The sequence below is a fragment of the Pinus tabuliformis genome, chromosome 5_1 (genome assembly GCF_031772625.1).
Source record: "Pinus tabuliformis cultivar Carrire ecotype Pingquan chromosome 5_1, CPIR1, whole genome shotgun sequence".
Taxonomy (NCBI): Eukaryota; Viridiplantae; Streptophyta; class Pinopsida; order Pinales; family Pinaceae; genus Pinus; species Pinus tabuliformis.
In genome coordinates, this window is record NC_142305.1 from 760784997 (window position 1) to 760804105 (window position 19109).

Here is a 19109-nt window from a genome sequence, read left to right on the forward strand (position 1 = left end):
GTGGTACATTTCTACATAATGGGAATAAATGATCTAAAGTTGACCATGTTGGAAATCATTTGATTACTGGTCATTGGTGTATACCATTAACAAACGCGAGACTACTCACCGATAATGATAATGAGAGTCAAGGTTCCTAGTACAATCTAACAAGTGCGAATAGATGAGCTGAAGTCGAACACTTGGAAGAATCTATCAATCAGGAGACAATGATGGTTTCCCACTATCGATAGTGAAGGATCTGCCATTGATGACTGCAAACCCTAAGGTACTGCCAAATGGACTCTAGACCTTTGCCCCAGAGAAATGAGTCGTAGTCGATAGGGAAAGATCCGCTAGAAGGAAGGCATTAAGGCATCTTTCATCAATCTAGAGTGAGTGTAACTCGTAGGCCAATAATTTGGAATGAATCAGACGAAAAAAGATGTAGTAACCCAACCGAAGCACATTTCCAGCATACACAAGATGTAACTAGCACACGATGGAATCCCTCTGAAGCAACCAATAATGAAAGCTAATACAAAGGTGAGGAATCCACCAATAGGGTCAAATGGAAACCAAGGCACTAGATGAATCCCAATGTGTGATAATGAAAGCTAATGTCGAACAAAAGGGAAACCACTCAGTCAAAGACCCATGATACTGATCGATGCTGAGCACAAGGTGACCTATCAATAATGAAAATAGGGCCAGGGTGCAGCTCTAGGCCTGTCCTCAGGGCAATATGTCACCGTCGATAAGGACAAGACCCGCCAGCAAGAAGTCAATGGAGACCTTCTCAAATCGGCACGAGTAAAGGACCAATATAACTGATGTGATGATAGACAAGACACTGACAACCAGGGATGGGTGACTGAAAAATAGGTCAAGAGACACTGCAGAGAGGCTGACTCAGGCTTACATCCCTTGAACAAAAGCATGACTCAATGATTACCATGTGGCAGCATATGATAACTCTATATAAGTTTGTCATGCAGGCGGCACGAATGAACTCTCCATATGATTGGAAGAGATAACCAATCAGAGGAGAATTGAGTCAATAACAAGGTTAAGGTGTACTTAATTCAAACTAAATCTCGCCCAAATGGAGGAGAGACTTTCCTTTGAGTGCTTTGTTCAAGGGCGACACGACTCACTCTAGCTGCCAACAATATATGGAAATGTTGTCCCGTTCCCACTCTTTTTGGAATATGTAATTTTTTTGTCCTTTTCATTAAGCTAGAAAAAGAATAAAAGAATTCTATAGTACAGTGCAAAGAACGAGTGTCAGTGAAACAGATGATCTAGTTCCTGGGATGGGAACATTGCTATGCTCAATGCAGGGAGGCGAAGCTAGTCAAGGACACTCAAAGTGATGTTCCTTCCATGAGTCTGAGGGTGTGTCAAGTTGCAGAAGCTAAGGGATTGCAAGTTGGATTTTGTAGAGGACATGGTCAAAAAGTGGCTTAAACACGAGTCCAAGTGAAGCTGGCTCAAGGCCAAAATGTGCAAATGGTCAAAATGCAATGCAATAGTACAACTCAACACAAAGGAGCCTCTAGGGTATAAGGCGAGAACGAAGTGAAGAAGGAAAGAGGAATGAGTCTTCAACGCACAAGTCATGGCAGGACTAGAGAGGACTTACGAGCCTACTCAATGAAATAGCATGGGAAACCAATGTCAGTGAGGTGCTAACTACAATGCCCATGTAAAGGATGGCTCTACCATCATGTCATGATTTAAAAATCAGTGAGTGAACATGGTTTACTAACCATAACACGATGGGATTGACCCTATGGCAAGTGTATCGACAAATGGAGGCTACTATGAAAAATGCAACAGAAAAATGGTTTCCCTAACTTATATGCCAGTGAGTAAATGATACCTACCATGACGGGTCAGTAGTCATGGAACCGATGTGAAATTTCTGAAGAAGCGTCCAAAATGTCCTGAAAAACAACCTATTCCCAACAATCCAAGCTCACAAGTTAAAAGATTCATGAGACGAAAAAAAATCAAGTTTTGAAAAAATTTGACATTTTCAAAGCTTATAAAATGACTTTTTGACTCACCATTTGTACCATTTGTGTTGAGAGCAAAAGCTGTGGAGAAAAAAGAGCAAACTTGCCCCCCAAAGAATTGGACCGTTCAAATTGGATAAAAATCATCAGGTAACCCCCAATTCTAGCTTGCATTACTTTATGATTATTTTTAGAAATTTTAATTGAGATTTTACCGTAGGAATTTATGTTAAAAATTTCAACGCAGTGTATATGTGGGTTGGATATTATAAACCCATGTACATGCAGGCCCTACACGTGACTGTGTATGAAAGGGACCCGCGTATACGCGGTTTGAAATTTAAACACAAAAAACTAATAGTTGAAACTTAATTTTCTTTCAGGATGAAAATCACTTGGAGAGAGAGGGAGCATACTACCATTAATAATGAAGTTATGAATGATCAACAGGGCTTAGATGCATTGAGGGGATGCTGTTTATTGAAATTTTTCAAAATGCCAAATATGAAGGCCAACACTCGCTTGCTTGAAATGTTAATCCACTACTGGAGTATCAAAGATGATTCTTTTATGATTAATCAAATGCCTTTGAGGATATAGGTAGAAGATATATACTTTAACACTAGTCTCTCCCAGAGAGGATAAGTTGTACATTCAATCGGCTGAACACGAGGTAATCTTTCAGTGGAATACTACATACATATATACTGTCCAGGGTGTTAGTGCCTAAATCTACCTCAGGAATTTTATTTGGGAAACCTGGAATGTGATCTCGGCTCATGGGAGCATACCTTCGAGCAAACAAATCCATTTTGATAACAATGAATTCACCAAGAAATTCTTCAGGCTACTGGTATATGAAGAGTGGAGTTGCCATAAAAAATTTTGAAGCTTGGGATTTTTTGACACTAGAGTCGCTAGGTGAATGATTTTAGCCTTCCAGTGTCTGATCGTTGTCCACCATCAATGATCAGATCTAAACTTGATACATTTTCCTGAGGAACATAAAACTACATCACCAGTATGGTCACCACTATGTTAGTGCCTAGATCTACCTCAGGTTGAAGGAAGGCAGGTCTAGGGTAACATCAAACCATGCTTAACCTGGTAGCTAGCCCTACCAGGTCGGGAGAGGGCTCTCTCCTTGTCAATCTCAATTAGGATATTGGAAATTAGGGCTTGAGATGACTGAATTTAATGTAGATTTTAGGCTAGGTATAGTAGCTTAGGGTTTCTGGTTTGTTTTTTAGGTTTTGGTTGCTGGATCAATTGGAGAAGGCAGATTGGGTCTGGGAAATCAACTCAGGGATACAGTCATGTTCTGTGGGGCGAGGTAGACAAGGGTTTATGTACTAGAAATGGATTAAGATGGTAGATTAAGACAGCTGAGGAGTTGAGGAGGGCATAAAGAAACTATGAATCCTCTTCAAATAGTTGAAAACATTGAAAACCAAATGCATTCCCAAGACAAAGCACAACAGTGTATTTTGTCCATTCACCTTGATTCATTTAGTTTTAGAAGAGAAAGATGGATTTGGATACATATAAAACATAAGAAAAACTCATTACAAAGAAGAAACAATACATAAACTCACTATCACAAGAATCCCACAAAAATAGCTGTGAAACCTGGTTTTATTCCTTGCCAAACTGCTGATACAAATGTTCAATGAGTGCCAACACTTTTTCCAAAGTCCAACCTTTACAAATGACTAAGAAAGTCCATAATATAGGCATAAAACCACCTATTCTAGCCATCAAGGGTCGAATCCATTAGAAGAGGGGTGGTTTCAACCATATCTAAACTAAGAACAGGAATATAGGCAGTGGAACAGCTTGCCTCTAAAACTATGGAAATTGATAACCTCAAACCACTTCTAACTAATGTATCTACCCCATCAAGTCATTTTTCATCAAATTTACATCATATTACATCATTTACCATCAAAAATTTACCAAGGAGAAGAGAAAAAGTCAATTGGTAGTCAAACTGGACAAAATTATGAGTTTTAGGCAAAATTGGCAAAAATTTACATGATGCGCAACACCCTGAGCCTGATGCACAGTGTTGTCTCATGACTGCTTTTGGAGGCCTTGCACTTCACCAAATCAGGCCCAAGATAGATTTTTGGAAAGCTCTGTCTGTCTAGTTTCTGGAACACTTTGAATTATCTGATTTGGAGTTGATTTTCCCCTTCAAAAATCATTTCTCCCAAGACTGCTTCCTGTGGGTCCAAAAAGTGGCAAAGAGGGCATTTTTTAGGTGTTTTTTCCCTTTAAGTGACCCAGATCTTCTCCAAAATTTATGAAACTTTCTAGGTTTCATTTTTTTTCAAGCTGAATCCAAAACCATGAGCCAATTGGCAAAAAGGTGAGCCAATTCAATGTGCAGCGCCACCGGCTGAAATTTCCTGTGTTTTTATGTACAAAATTGCAAAATGACAAAAATTTCCCAAAATTTCTTCAAATTTAGCAAGAGGAAACCATATTAAGTGCTTTTCTAAGCTAATGAAGCTTCAGCCAAAATTTTGAGTTTATCATGCTCTTTCTTGGCCCTCAAGGCTCTCCTTAACCTAGCTTTTAGCCTCTTTACCCTTGCTTTGCAAATCTTGTTCCAGGCTAGGTAGTGATAGGCCATATGGCGCGACATTTTCTTCTCTTTGTTGGCTTTATCAAGCATATTCTCAAGGTGAATTTTCATCCTCTCCAACCATGATTCTCGGTCAGCCTCAATTTCTTGCTCAAGGGAGGTCATCTTGATCTTTCTTTTCTTTGCCATTTGCCTATTTTCTCTAATCATTTGCAGCTCCATAATAGCTTGCTTATCTTCCAGTTGCTTGTTTTCCTACTCAAGATAGTTGATGATCCATTTGGCCCTCTCAAGGTTAAGTGATAAGGCTTGAATTTTAGCTTCCTTCTCTTTGATAATCATGTCCTTGAGTCTTGAGCTTTGAGAGTCCAAATCAGTGACATCCTCCTCAATCAAAACAAACTCTCTATTTTGCCCTTCAGGAGGGCTCTTCTCATGCACCTTTTGCTTTCCTTTATCTTTGCCCTGTACCTGTTTAGCTGGAGAAGAAGGCAAAGCCCCTTCCACCCCTAATGGAGATAGCATTTGCCTATGGTCCGGTGAAGAAAACGAGACCCCTTCCACCCCTGGTGGAGATAGTACTCGCTTGGCAGTTGCAAAGAGCATCCTAGTGCCTCTTTCATAAGTGACAAGCACAAGAACATGAACCTCCTCTGTTTTATTTTTAGGTTCCTTTTGTTGCCCGGAAGGTTCACCTCCCTCTTGAGGGTCTGAAAATATTTGAGGCCCCTTGAAGCACTCATGGGCAATGAAAGTTTCCCATGACACTCCCAACTAAGTGAGCTTATGCAAAACAACAGTTTTGATACAGAAAAATGATAAATACTATTGAGCTGCTGTGAATATGGTTTTCTTTTTGCAATCACTGTCATCCTCTCTATGTTTTTGCATATGAAATAAGGGATGCTCAGCATTCTGACCCTGGTGAAGTGCATAAGTAATATGATGTGGTAAGCATATAGTCTGGAGAACCTACCCTCACATGTAAAGTATTTGATGATAAGTTTCATGTGTGGAACATACCGGTCCTCCAAGAATTTGAAAGGAAACACCCTACTAAGTTTACCATGGTACTTGGCCTTGATATAAGGTTCATAATGCTGCTTACTAATATTTTGCCTTTTGTTCCACTTTTCCCCTACATCTGGAATTCTTGTGGCCTCTACAATGATAGTTGGTGAAAGAATGAAGTTGACCCCAGCAAGATGCACCATATTGTTTTCCAAGTTTATCACAAATTACCTTGCTAACTCATGGTGATATTTGACCCTCTCAACCATTTCACAAAACTCAAAACAGGACTGATATCTGAAACATGTGGTGGCTAGAGGGAAAGCAAGGAGTTCACTCATGCTAATAGGTTCCTCCCTAATGATTTTTCCACCTTTGTGAGGCTTCTTGGACTACACATTTCTTTCCCTTGAGCTATCACTAAGTGTGTCTTCTTCAAAACATGATTCACTACTTCTTTCCATGCTTGTCTTAATGATGTAATGTGATGATGGTATGGTGAACAATGATAATGGGTGGGGACAAAGAAGATGAGTATGAAGAGATTTTGCAAATGTGAAGTGGAGTAGGGGAATGAAGGGAAAGATTTAGGAAACTAGGGTTTTGACTTATGAGGGACTTAGGGTTTAATGAAGGGAATTAGTTTCTTAGGGGAATAGGGAAAGGGAAAATGGAATTAATGGGTAGTTTTAGGGCAATGAAGTTTGGGAAAAGGGACAAAGGATGTTGGTTTTGTAATGAAGTGAAAATTTTGCAATGAGGTGAAAATGTATGAAGGCAAGCTAGGGTTTTGATTTTAAGAAGAAAAACTCATGAACAAAACATGAAGAAGACTAATTTCAGCTCAAGATTGATGAACACTTACTTGTAGGAGTGAAATGCAGCATTTGAGAGAATTTGGAATGAGTTTGAGTGATTTTGGAACCTCCCTAGCCAATGCACAGTGCAATGGGCCCAATGCGTAGCGCCTGTGTGATTTAGCACTAGCAAAAACTGTCTGATGTGCAGCACCAACTCTCTAATGCGCAGCGCCAGGAAAACTTGCTGCAAATTTTGGGTTATCTTCCCCCTTTGCTCAATTTCCCTTCAAAATACGAGTTTGGCTCTCTATTTGACTTTTTGCACAATGGAATGAGTAGCTAGCATGAATTTGCTTTATATATGATGCACTTTAATTTTTCTCCATTGAAAACCCACTTTTATAAAGTCTTAGTCACTTTTTCTCAAAAACTCTGTTTTTCATTTGAAGTTTGACTTTTTCTTGACAATTAGATGGACTGATGCCTTGGTGCTTTTTTTTTTGCAGTGGCAGGAGTTGGCAAGGTGGCCAGGAACAGCTACTGAGCTTATTACATATAGTAACACTTAAATTACATGAAATTTTTTACAAAAAATGGAAAAACTCTGTTTTCACCTCAAAACAGAGTTTTGAGGTAAAAAAGATTTATTAAGCATATCAGAAGTAAATTTATGATTTTATGAACTTATTTATCCTCCTCATGTGCCTGCTGACCTTTTTATTCAATTTTGGATGACCATGATGACAAACCCTAGACCTAGTGAAACTAAACCCTAAAACTGAATGAAATGAACTGAAATGACTATAAATGACTGAAAAGAGGTTTTGAACGAGCCAGTAGGTATATGACATGAGGAAAATGAAATGAAAGCACTACCATCAATTGATCCATGACCTAATGGAATGCAGTTGATCGAATGAGACACATAATATGCATGCAAAAGAGCAATTTGATTACCAATGGAAGTGTGAAGACACTGACACTAACACAGGGCATCCTGAGAAAATTGGAAGCCAGATTCCAATAAAACATGTAAACAGTTTGTCCCTGAGGATCTTACTGTTCACCATAGCCAGGATAAATGGATCAGCCTCAATGCACCAAGCATCATGACTATCCATGAGCTTGGACATGGAGTGTCTCACTACTATTTTTGATTGGTGTACAGCTCTTCTTACCAACATGAAGATCCAATTGTCCTCCATTCAGAAAGGACAGACCAAAAACTTTGGATATGGGACCATTTTGTGCTCCTCCTTCTTCGAGAAGGTTCCAGGGCTACGTCCCAGAGTATCAGTTTCTATCAGTAGCCCCCGAGATCCTCGGATAGGTAGGTGGGCTGACCTGATGAAACACCTTGGAGGTGGAGATGTGCTGAGGATTGATTTCGATGATGAGTTCTTCTCCTGGTGGGAACAACAAATCATCGTTGTGGATGACTATCCCTATGCTAGCATGGATTTCAAAGGAGATCTGGACTTGGTGCTACCACCAAATGCCGCATGGGGAGAGATAGGTAACCTTTTTTTAAGTTTAATTAATTTTAATATTTTTTTATATTTTTAAAATATCAAAATGAACTTAAAGATATTATTGATGGGATTAAAATACTAATATAATGATCATGTTCTAGATGTGGGTATGGTACGACTAGACAGATTTCCGCGGCACAGGCGTCGCAGAAGAGGTGTTGAAGAGGCGGTTGCAAAGACAGAGAGGGTCTTATATGAAATCCAATGAAACATGGTGAGATTGACTCACCGGGTACTGATGGAGGCCATAAAAGACCTACCTGAGGATATGCAGCACCGCGTGGTAGGAGTGCCACGTGACTGGGTTCACCTTTTTTGGCATGTGGCCAAAGCAGTAGTCACCTACTTAGCTGCTCATCCTAAGCTGGGTCATTAGATATACTGGACATGATTATGGGCATTTAGTCCCGATTTTGTATATTATTTTTGAAACACTTTATGTACACACGGGCGATTTTATGATATATATATATATATATATATATATATATATATATATATATATATATATATATATATATATATATATATATATATATATATATATATAGCTCCAGACTTTTTATGTTTGTTTTTATCTTGATGAATGAATGATATGCCAATCTAATGCTTGACTAGCGATAGAGTCCACTAATGAATTGTTAGATCGTGGAATGTGCAAATAAGTAATAAAAACAAATGATCTTTGCAACACCCACACTCTAAAAAATTGGTGATATAAATAAGGATCCTGAACCCGATAAATGTTATTCAATTGTGACAGCACCAGCTGTGAGTCAGGATACACTATCAATGAATCAATTCCATAAGAAATAGCTTCAGATAGTAAATTAATGACGGCAATATATTAGGTAATATTATTTGACGCAGAACCAATACATACTCCCCTTGACACCATCAACTGACCAGTTGGATAATAAATCACCCAAGTTGTGGAAGCAAGATTCCGAGTGTGCTGACTAGCACCATCAGCGAATCCAAAATAGACCAAGTCATCCATCAACATTTGCCAAAGCAGATCAAAAAAGTGTCGATATCACAAAAACTCTTGATAGAAATATGTACAAAAAAAAAAATATACAAAGAAGCCATTGCTCAGCTGTAACCTAAGCAAAGTACTTCTTGAGGTAGAGCCCATTTCAGGGCTCCGCCAACTTGTTCCCTTCAAAATCGACTAATTCATAAGCCCCTTTTTCTAAAACTCATTTCACTATGAAGGGACCATACCACATAGACTTGAATTTGACTGCCCCCAAGGCGTCTTTATCTTGGTCGTAGACCAAGACAAGGTCACCTTCAGAAAAGACTTAAGGAGGGATAGCTTTATCGTACTGAGTTTTAACCCTTTTCTTATGAGCCTCATTAATTATGGCGGCATCTCGATGCTACTCATCGAGATGTTCCAAATGAAGGAGGTGCTCCTCGAGACTAGAGGTCTCTGGAAGGAGCTAAATAGCCAGCTTAAGGGATGGAATTTCGCACTGAACAGGAAAAATAGTTTCTAGCCTGTAAACTAACTCAAAAGGTGTAAACCGGTGGCAGTCTTTACTGAGGTTCAGTATGCCCAGAGAGCTGGATACAACATGAGATGCCAATTGGAGTGATTTTTGTCAAGTTTCCTTTGCAGGATCATATTAAGGGACTTATTCATGGCTTCAACTTGCCCATTGTCCTGAGGATAATATGGAGAGGAATGCTCCTACCGGAAGCCCAATTTAAGAGCCAATTCGGACATCAGTTGGTTCTAGAAATGACTACCATGATCAATGACAATCTCTCTCAGGATACCAAAATGAGAAATAATCTAATTGAAGAGGAATAATGCCACTATTTCACTATCATTTTTATAAGTGGGAATGGCCTCAGCCCACTTCGTAAAGTAGTCTATGGCCACTATAATGTACTTGTGATTCGCTGTTGAAAGCGGATTACAAGTAGTAAATTCAATACCCCACTTTGTAAAAGGACCGGTAGTGATGATAGGGAACAGAGGAGCTGGATGCGCGCACATCTTCCGAGTATAGACTTGACAAGGGTGGCAATGTTTGACCACTTCAATACAATCTTTGAAAAGTGAAGGCCAAAAGTAGCTGGCACGCAAGAATTTTTGGGTTGTTGCAAGCCCGGATAACTGACCACCACAAGCTCCATGGTGGCAATCATTGAGTACAGACTTTGCTTCCTCTAAGGTTAAACAACACCTAAGGATTGAATCAACCGCTCAGCGATATAATGTATCACCAATGATGACATAGTTCTTAGCCAGGTGGCGTAATTTTCGACGTTCATCCTTGGAGGAAGTGGGAGGGAACTTCGAAGTTTGGAGATAGATTATGATATTTCCATACCAGGGATCTTGTGAAGAGATGAGGAATAGATGGTCATCGGGGAAACTTTCCTCATAAACAGTATCTTCTCCACAAGGCAGCTCGGAAATTAATTCCATGAAAACCAATGATTTCCTAGACTTGGCTGATAAGAACTCGAGATCAAATTCTTGTAAGATAACAATCCATTGATTGTATTTGCCCCCAATCACTTGCTTACTAAGGACAAATTGGAAAGGATTGACCGCCGCTAAGACAAATGTTTTGCGTAGCAGAATATAATGGTGAAGCTACTGGAAAACAAGAATAGCTGCCAAGGCTAATTTCTCAACTAGAGAATAGTGTAGTTCAGGGCCTACCAAGCCTCAACTCAAGTAGTAAATCACATGATCCATGAGAGAATCATCTTCCTAAACTAGAACCATACCTATGGTTGACTCTGCGGCTGCAAGATATAAAAGGAAATCTCTACCATAATCTGGTGGACTCAAAAGCGGGGCAGAGATCAACGCCTGCTTCAAGGCATCAAAAGATCGTTGCGCAAAGTTGTCCCATAAAAATGGAACTCCTTTCCTAAGAAAACACATAAATCCTTTAGTTATCTCAACATAATTCGCTATAAACCATCTCAAGAAATTTGTCGTCTCCTAAAGACTTTGAAGTTGTCAGATGGAAGACAGGGGAGGCAACTGAACTATTGCCTCTACCTTGAAGGGATCAACTCAAATCCCTTCAGTTGACATAATGAACCCTAACAACTGACCAGATGTAACCACGAAAATACACTTATTTGGATTCAACCGAATCTTGTAAAATCGACATCTCTCAAAAACTAACCGAAGGGGAGTAGGATGATCGATTCTCTTTCGAGAACGAGTAGCTAAATCATCCAAGTATGCTTCAATGACATGCTTGATGTCATGGAAAGCATAAGACATGGCCCGCTGAAACATGGCTCTAGCATTTTTAAGACCAAAAGGCATCTTTTTGCATGCAAAGGTACCCCAAGGACATATGAAAGTTGTCTTATGCTGGTCTTCCAGATGGATAGATATTTTATTATAACTGGAGAATCCATCCATGAAGGAGAAAATATCATTACTCCCACATTCATAAACTATCTGATCAATAAACGGTGTGGGGTAATTATCTTTCAGACAAGCTTTGTTCAACTCCTAAAGTCAATGCACACTTGGATCGTTCCTTGTTTTTTATCAACCAGGACTAGATTAGAAACCCAATCCATTAGAGGAATGGGGTATATGAAACCTACCTTGAGCAGCTTTTCTACTTCAGCTTTAATAGCTGCTGCTTTCCTAGGATTGACCAGCCAAAGCTTCTGACGAATCGGTTTAGCGTTTTCATACGTCTTGATCTCATGCTAAATGATGGATGGATCAATACCAAGCATTTCTTCATAAGACCAAGAAAATTCATCCCAAAACTCTTTAAAGAGGTCAGTGTAAATTTGAATCTCTTCAGGGGAACACTCGGCTCCGATGAAGACATTTTCTATCACATTAGGGTTCCTAGAGATGTTTATGGGTACGGTTTTTGAAATGACCAACATATTTCCTTCAGCACGGATGTGTGCTAGAGCCAAAGGGTTTGAAACTTACAAACATCACTAGTAGGCATATTAGAGAACCTGGATTCGACTTCCTGCAATGGGGGAAATCTTCCCAAGGTTGATCTACACCCGTCATTGCTTCTAAGATTGCTTCCTTAGATGGTAAAACTCTATCTAAGCAATCCATAGCAGAGGTAGAGTTAAGGGTCCAAGCTGGGGCCACATCACCATCTAACTCTTCCTCTGAAAAAGGAGTAGGATGGTCGTCTACAGAGTTAACGATATACTGATATCTAAGCTTTGCTGTAGACATAGGGAATGCCATTCCACCAACTCGTCCTTCATCTAATGTGGTTTTAGGTGAAGGCAAGGTCCAAGGGCCTGAAAAATAATGAGTCCGCAAGAACTCTTCCCGTAAAGACTCTTTGGAGGACGAAATGGCATTGATTCTAGCTATAGGAGTGGGAAGATCAAATGTACCCATCAATGAAGAATACATCCCAACTCCTAGATTCTTGATAGGTTGACGGGGGTTATCCACCAACGGAACAATAGAATCCGAAGTTGCACGAGGGTCAACTGGAGAATAATCCAATTGATCAACCTAACATTTTTCCCCTCATGAGGAAAACAACGAACTCGAAATAGAGTCGAAATGATGGCATCCTTTTCATAAATCCAATTCCGTCCTAAGAGGAGATTGTAATCTAGGTTGGCATCAATGATTTCTACTTCAATATTAATGACCTTTCCTCCAACACATATAGGAAAGGTCGGGATAATCCCGTGTGGCCTATGAGAATGTCCATCAAATTTTGTCAATAGTGCGGGTGAAGGAACAGTCAAAGGTGATCCAATGGCCTTCCAACATGACATAGACATTATGCATGTGGAAGATCCCTCATCTATAACTGTTCGAAAAATATTAGTTTTCTGGTAAGTAGACTTTATTTGACAAGCCATATGATGAGGAAGTATCTTTTTTACATTGAGCATGTCAAAAGTGAGCATTAAAGAATTGTTTCAATAAACTGCCCCTATCGCTGAAAGCAAAGCACTTCATTGAGCTGGACATGACTGGAGTACCTCTAAAGTAGAAATAGCGCATGGACTTTGAGCTAGATCTTCTACAATGGAGTAGTTATGGGTTGCCCTAGCATTAGGGTTGATAGTCACACGTTTGGCGCAACCTTTCGGTATCTAAGGTACTCAACAGAGCGTCGCTCAATATGAAGTGGATTCATAGTTCCGGGAATAGATTTATCCTTGGATGTTTCAACTTCACCATAATCCCGTGACTGTGTAGCTACATTGACATTAGAACTCATCATGAAAACATTTGAGGAATTGTCCCCCTCCTGGTTGCCCCCTGCAAAGGTACCAGGGTTTGAATTCGCGCCAGCAAGCAACTGCTGCTCTTGGGGGAAGGGATAGTTAAGACAACTTGGGAGCTAGAAGACCCTTGCTACACTAACAAGCGCTGAGCATCTTGAATTTTTAGGTAGAGATGAGTCAAATGGTCTCCACTGCATAACTTGCATGGAAACTTAACTTTCTTCTTAAACTCTTTTCCACCCTCACCAGCACTATTTCCGGGTTTGTTCGCATTACCCTTCCCATCCTGATTCTTCTTTTTACCTCATCCCTTCTTCTTCCCATCATAATTTTGATTTCCTTTGGGGTTAGAAGCCTGAACAATGTTTACGGAAGAAGGTTGAGAAGGTGTAGGAGTAGACGGTGCAACCTGATTGGAAGAAGTAGTTTGTATAAACAACTATTGCAATTGGCTTAGAAGGTTCACCGCATTTGCATCAATCGATCCAACAATACCATCAGCATGTGGGCCTAGTTTTGGTTTGGCTATATCAACCGTGGATCTAGGAGCATCGGGCAAGATTTTCTAAAGAGTCCCAGACTGAGAATATATCAGTTCTAACTGTTGGGCGCGAAAGATAGCCTGCTCTTTGGAATAAACTCTGGACATGGAAACATACTTGGAGATCTTGGGTTGTAATGATTTTAAAAACCATTCGAGATGGAATTCAGGTGGAATTTCAGCTTTAATGCACCTCTTTCTCCATCTCCATTCCTAGATATGATCCGAAATGTGAGTAGCTGTGTCCTGATGAAAATTGGTCAAAAGTTTAGTTCTGGCTTCGTAACGGACATGCAACTGAAAATGGTTTAAGAAAATGTTGGCCAAATCGGCGAAAGACGTAAAGGTGCCCTCTGGAAACTCTATATACCACTTAGCTGCATTCCCAATTAAGGTGCGCTGAAATAATCTCAACCTAATTGAATCATCGATTAGGGAGTTAGATGAGCACCATAAATGGAACGTGGTTACATGGTCGCCTGGGTCTTCACCACTCTTCCCTTCGAATTTTGGAATATCTGATGGAAGTTTGGTTGGGATTGGAGGCCAAGCCAGATTGTATCTAATTGTATCGTTCATCAACTTAGTCAGGTCTGGCAGATTAAGCGTGGCCAGAAACGGAAGTCTCGGAGGACCTTGGGGATTCCACCCAGATTGGGCAGGGTTCCCAAAAGTCTAAAAAGAATGACCTGGATTTTGAAAGGCACCAGGTTGCCCGAACTGGTGGAACCTACTGAACCAAAAGGTGACCCTTTTGGTCCAGCAAAACTTTGAGTTTGACCAACTCTAGATGAAAAATCTCCGTAACCGGCAAAGTTTCCCCCTAACGAAATATTGTAAGGAGCTGACAACCCTTGGTAAGGGTTCCAAGCATTAGCTAAGGGTGGAAAACTTCTAAATGAATTGACCGAGGAGTACAACACATTCCCTTGTTGGTCGAAAAACTGATTCCTAGTTCCTATCCCACTAACTGTAGGGTTTGTCCAACTCTGAAAAGGATTAGTACCTTGACCTGTGAAAGGAAAAGGCAGACACCCTACCATTGGATTGGAATGTGGTATATGACCACTTCCAAAGGGGAAACCCTGAAAAGAAGTCGATCCACTCATCATGGACGTGGAGGAAGTTAATGGTATACTTAATGGAACTAAAGGAATACCTTGAGAGGGCATTCCAAAAGGGAAGAATCCAAAATTGGATGCATTAGCTTGGGAACTTCCACTTGTTGACAGAATGGAAGTAGACCCAAACAAGGATGTGCTAGCAGTAGACCCAAATAAATATGTAGAAGGGATGGAAATAGTTCCTCCCCCTTGTACTGATATAGGAGTCTGCATACTTGTAGCACTCATGGTTGATTCCATGCTTCTAGCAGTGGTCATCAAAGGGATGTATGTGTGTGGACCTGATCTTGAAGGCCTGTGCGTCAGAGTTCCAACATATAACAATACATCTGGATGATTAGACGGGAGAGGAGAATTCAGAGCTGCAATTGACTCTGAGAGCTCTTCTACCTCAATATTATCTTCTGACTGGAAGAGTACTCGAGAAAGAACTGGTGTGTTCCTCTCTAACTCTATGGTAGTACCAGGTCCACCTTGTACACTGATGCCCCAAGCGAAGGATCAATCTCTGAGCACCGGCTACCACTGGTTGAAAACCACTGGCAAAATCGCTCCTACGCCTTCTAGGAGAAGGCTCTGGACTCACGGTGAAAGCCCATAAAGTCTACGAGACCGTCTAAGTGATCGGTCAGCCACTTTGAATTATTTTAATAAGATCTACTTAAAGACTTAAGAAAATTGAAAGCTAGGCCGACTAGGAGCATAGAACACACACTAAAAATGTCCCTAAATAATTCAGCAGTCAAACAACTTCCAAGTATTTCTACTCTGGGTGATTAGGACCAGACAACAAAATACAAGAAACTGAATATAAAGGGTCTTCCGAAAATAGACTGGGGTAATTACGCCCTAGGTCTACTAGCAAAGGTATCAGAGGTAGTTATGCTGACCTCCAGACAATAGCCTTTGTCGCTGCAAGCCCCCAAGCTTCGCAAGGGTGCCCTCCAGAAGTACCGTTGAACATGATGCAATGTCAACCTTAGTTGCCACGGGATTCCCCTCCGTAGCCACCTGTGTAAATCCCTAGGATTGGCAACTAAAGACGCCAACTCGTATCAGAATCCGGGTGAAACAGTCGTTAGGTAAGATTCGACAAGTAAGAGAGGGGGTATCTCTCATCCTTATCTTCACAAACCCTCGTGCTTAACTCCCAGTCACGGAGCTTTCCTGGTCTCCCTAACAATATTGGATTTCACTCTTTATTTAGACTTCTATGTTTCACAATTTAGAGTGGCCTTGGAGAGTTTTCTCTCCTCTCGCCTAATCCAAGGCCCTAAATAAACCTAAAACTTGTTGTTGTATCTGATTAACAATATAAAATGTTCTAGTTTATTTTATTAAGTGCTTGATTTTAAGTGGCTATTATTTTCAAGTCAAAGGGACAATACGGAACTGAAACTGATGGTGTTCTTATGACACAAAAGAAATTAATGAAAAACTAACTTATATGCAATGCACTTGTTTGTTCTTCGATGAAAAGCAACTTTTACTTGGGTTCTAAGAAACTTCTATAAAGCAAAAACTTTTTTCCTTTTCTTTTCTTATAACAGACTTCACACTCACAAAAACTTAAAAAACTATTGATGCTTTAATAATGCAAAACTACCCTAATGCAAGGTGTACATGATAATGCAAAAATTCTAGATTACTCTAAAAAGAAATGAAAGCAATTTGTTTATAAGCCAACTTAAGTGTTTGAAAGGAATATGAATCTTGAACACAAAATCTTTCCAAAACAAGAAGGACTAATAAAAAAGATCCCAAATCACTCTCAAAAACCAAAAGAAACCAAACTCAAATTCAGAAAAGAAAGAAAAAACAATGTTTTTGAAGGACTTTTATTTTCCAAGAAACAATAAAAACAACTTTTCAAAAGCACTCAAAATGCCACCAAAGACTCAAAGACCGAAAGCAAATCACAAGGAAACTTTGCAAGTTATTAATTCAACATGAATGAAAACATGAACAAAATAGGTGTTTCAACTTTCACTAAATGATCCAAAAGCAACAAAAAGAGCTTTGAGAAAACTGATCAAGAAATCAGGAAAGACACACTTTCAAATTCATCAACAAGAAACTTTCAAAAAGAAAGAAAAAATGAATGGCCACAAAATTGACGGGAAGCAAAGCAAGAAAACCATAAAAATGAATTTTGACACAAAGATTGCAAACAATCTTCTATTCTGAAAGACCAGAACAATCAAGAACCTCTATAAGAAGCCTTGTGTGTTCAAACACAAATCATAAAACTCACTATAAAGCAAACCAAGGCCAAAAACGTTTCAAAGCAGGAGAGAATTTGTAATAGTAAGCTCACTGAAAAATGAAATTCTGAAAACATAATTTGACCACTCAAAAACCACACAGACCAAGAAACAAATCTTTCCGGAAAGAAATATTTGAAAAAATCATGCAAAAATTTGTATATGTGACTATGTCTCTACACAACTGTGTGTACACGTGCTTCTGCCAAAAGAAACTCGCGTATACGCGGTTTCAGCTCACAGAAACAAGAGTGTGTATGCTTCTGTAAACAAACAAAGGTGCGTATATTAAGTTTTCCAAGAAAAATAAAAAATGAGGCCTGATGAAAAAGATCAGACTTGACGTCTGAGTTCCTACAGGAGCAAGCAGTACAGTGACAGCAAGAAAACTAAGAACTGAGCCCTGATTAGCACTAAATAGCCCAAACTAGGAATAACAAGATTGTTATCCCCAGTGGAGTCACCAATTCTGTTGAGGGAATAAGTCCCCTAGGGCTTTGGGTTAGAACCCTAGCAGAGCAGGAGTAATCTACAACAAGAAACAAGCATTCAGCTCAGGAAACATGCTTAAACAGACTAACTATGCGAGGATGAACATACCCAGATGTCCTTCATTTGGGTAGTTCCAGCCAGGGTTCAAACCCTCTGCAACTCCTAATGTTCTTTGAACCTGCGAATCAACCAATTCGAATACACATAGCAACATATAGATAAAGAATTGTAGTGAAATCAACTTTATATCATATAAATAGATGGTTAGTTATACATTGAAATAGCCATTCATACATAAACCATAACAATAACATCAAATGCATAAACAAAGTCGATATCAGGAACAACACAATGTTTCTTTTATTATAGAAAACTATAATAAAAACATGGAAAGAGTTCACCCGAGTCTTCCTCTTCCAGCTCCAAGCGGAACCGTCCTCCAGGTCCATCCAGTCCCAGTCTTGAATAGTCTCCTTCCATAACCAATACCATGATATCTCCAAGCATGTGAGAGAATATCAAAACTCAAGGAAACAAGGGTTTCCTGAACTTGGGGAAGTGCTTGAAGCACAGGGATTCTTCAGACTTGATCAGGGGATAATCTCAGTATAGTAATTCTATCATTTATCTCCTCCTTAAGGCCTTCCCATTGAAATCTTTTTATACTTCTCCCAAATTAGTTTTTTAGTTGGGAAATAGTTGGGAACAGTTGGGCCACGGGCACTAATAGGTAATCAACAGGTAAAACCCGTGATCTTCACCCATAGTTAAGGAAATTTAATTTTTTTAAGTGTTTTAACACATATACGCGGGTTGGGTATAGACTGACCCGTGTGTACACGCTTTTAACACAGGGAAAAGTAGCGTACAAGGAGTAAAACACTGTTTTTAAAATATTTGGACCATGTCTGGAAGGAGGGGTTGCCCTAGGCCATAAACCAAGCATCACAAATACCAAGGGTGATATTTGGAGCTATAACACCCTAATGTAGATTCATGTATTTACGTGACCTTTCTGAAGAAAGCCTACATACAAATCTAAAATTATTGAATCATTCCTTTGTTGCAACCACAAAACATATTTTGCAACTCTTAATATCACATGTTCATGCCATAATATCATTACCATCACAGATTTATAATTGTTATTCATAATCATAAAGGATCAAGCAAAACATGTTTATTGGTCACTACAATGCTTTTAGATCTATGAAATTTGAACCTCCTTCATGCTCCTTGCTGCACATCTATTTCATATCAAACCATTCATTAATAACCCATAATCTGTAGACATAGCACTTTGATCTCCATCTCCTTTATAGCCTAGGCCTTAGCCAATACCTTCGGAAAATCCCATAGTTATGCCAATGGTATTCTTTGACGGGATCAAATATATGTTTTCACACTCATTACTATGGGCCAATACCCTGGTAAATACCCTTGGTATTGAGAATACCATGGTGCAAAAATTGTATGTGACTTTGCTTTACCATACTTGCGTATGTACACGGTCTTTGTTCACA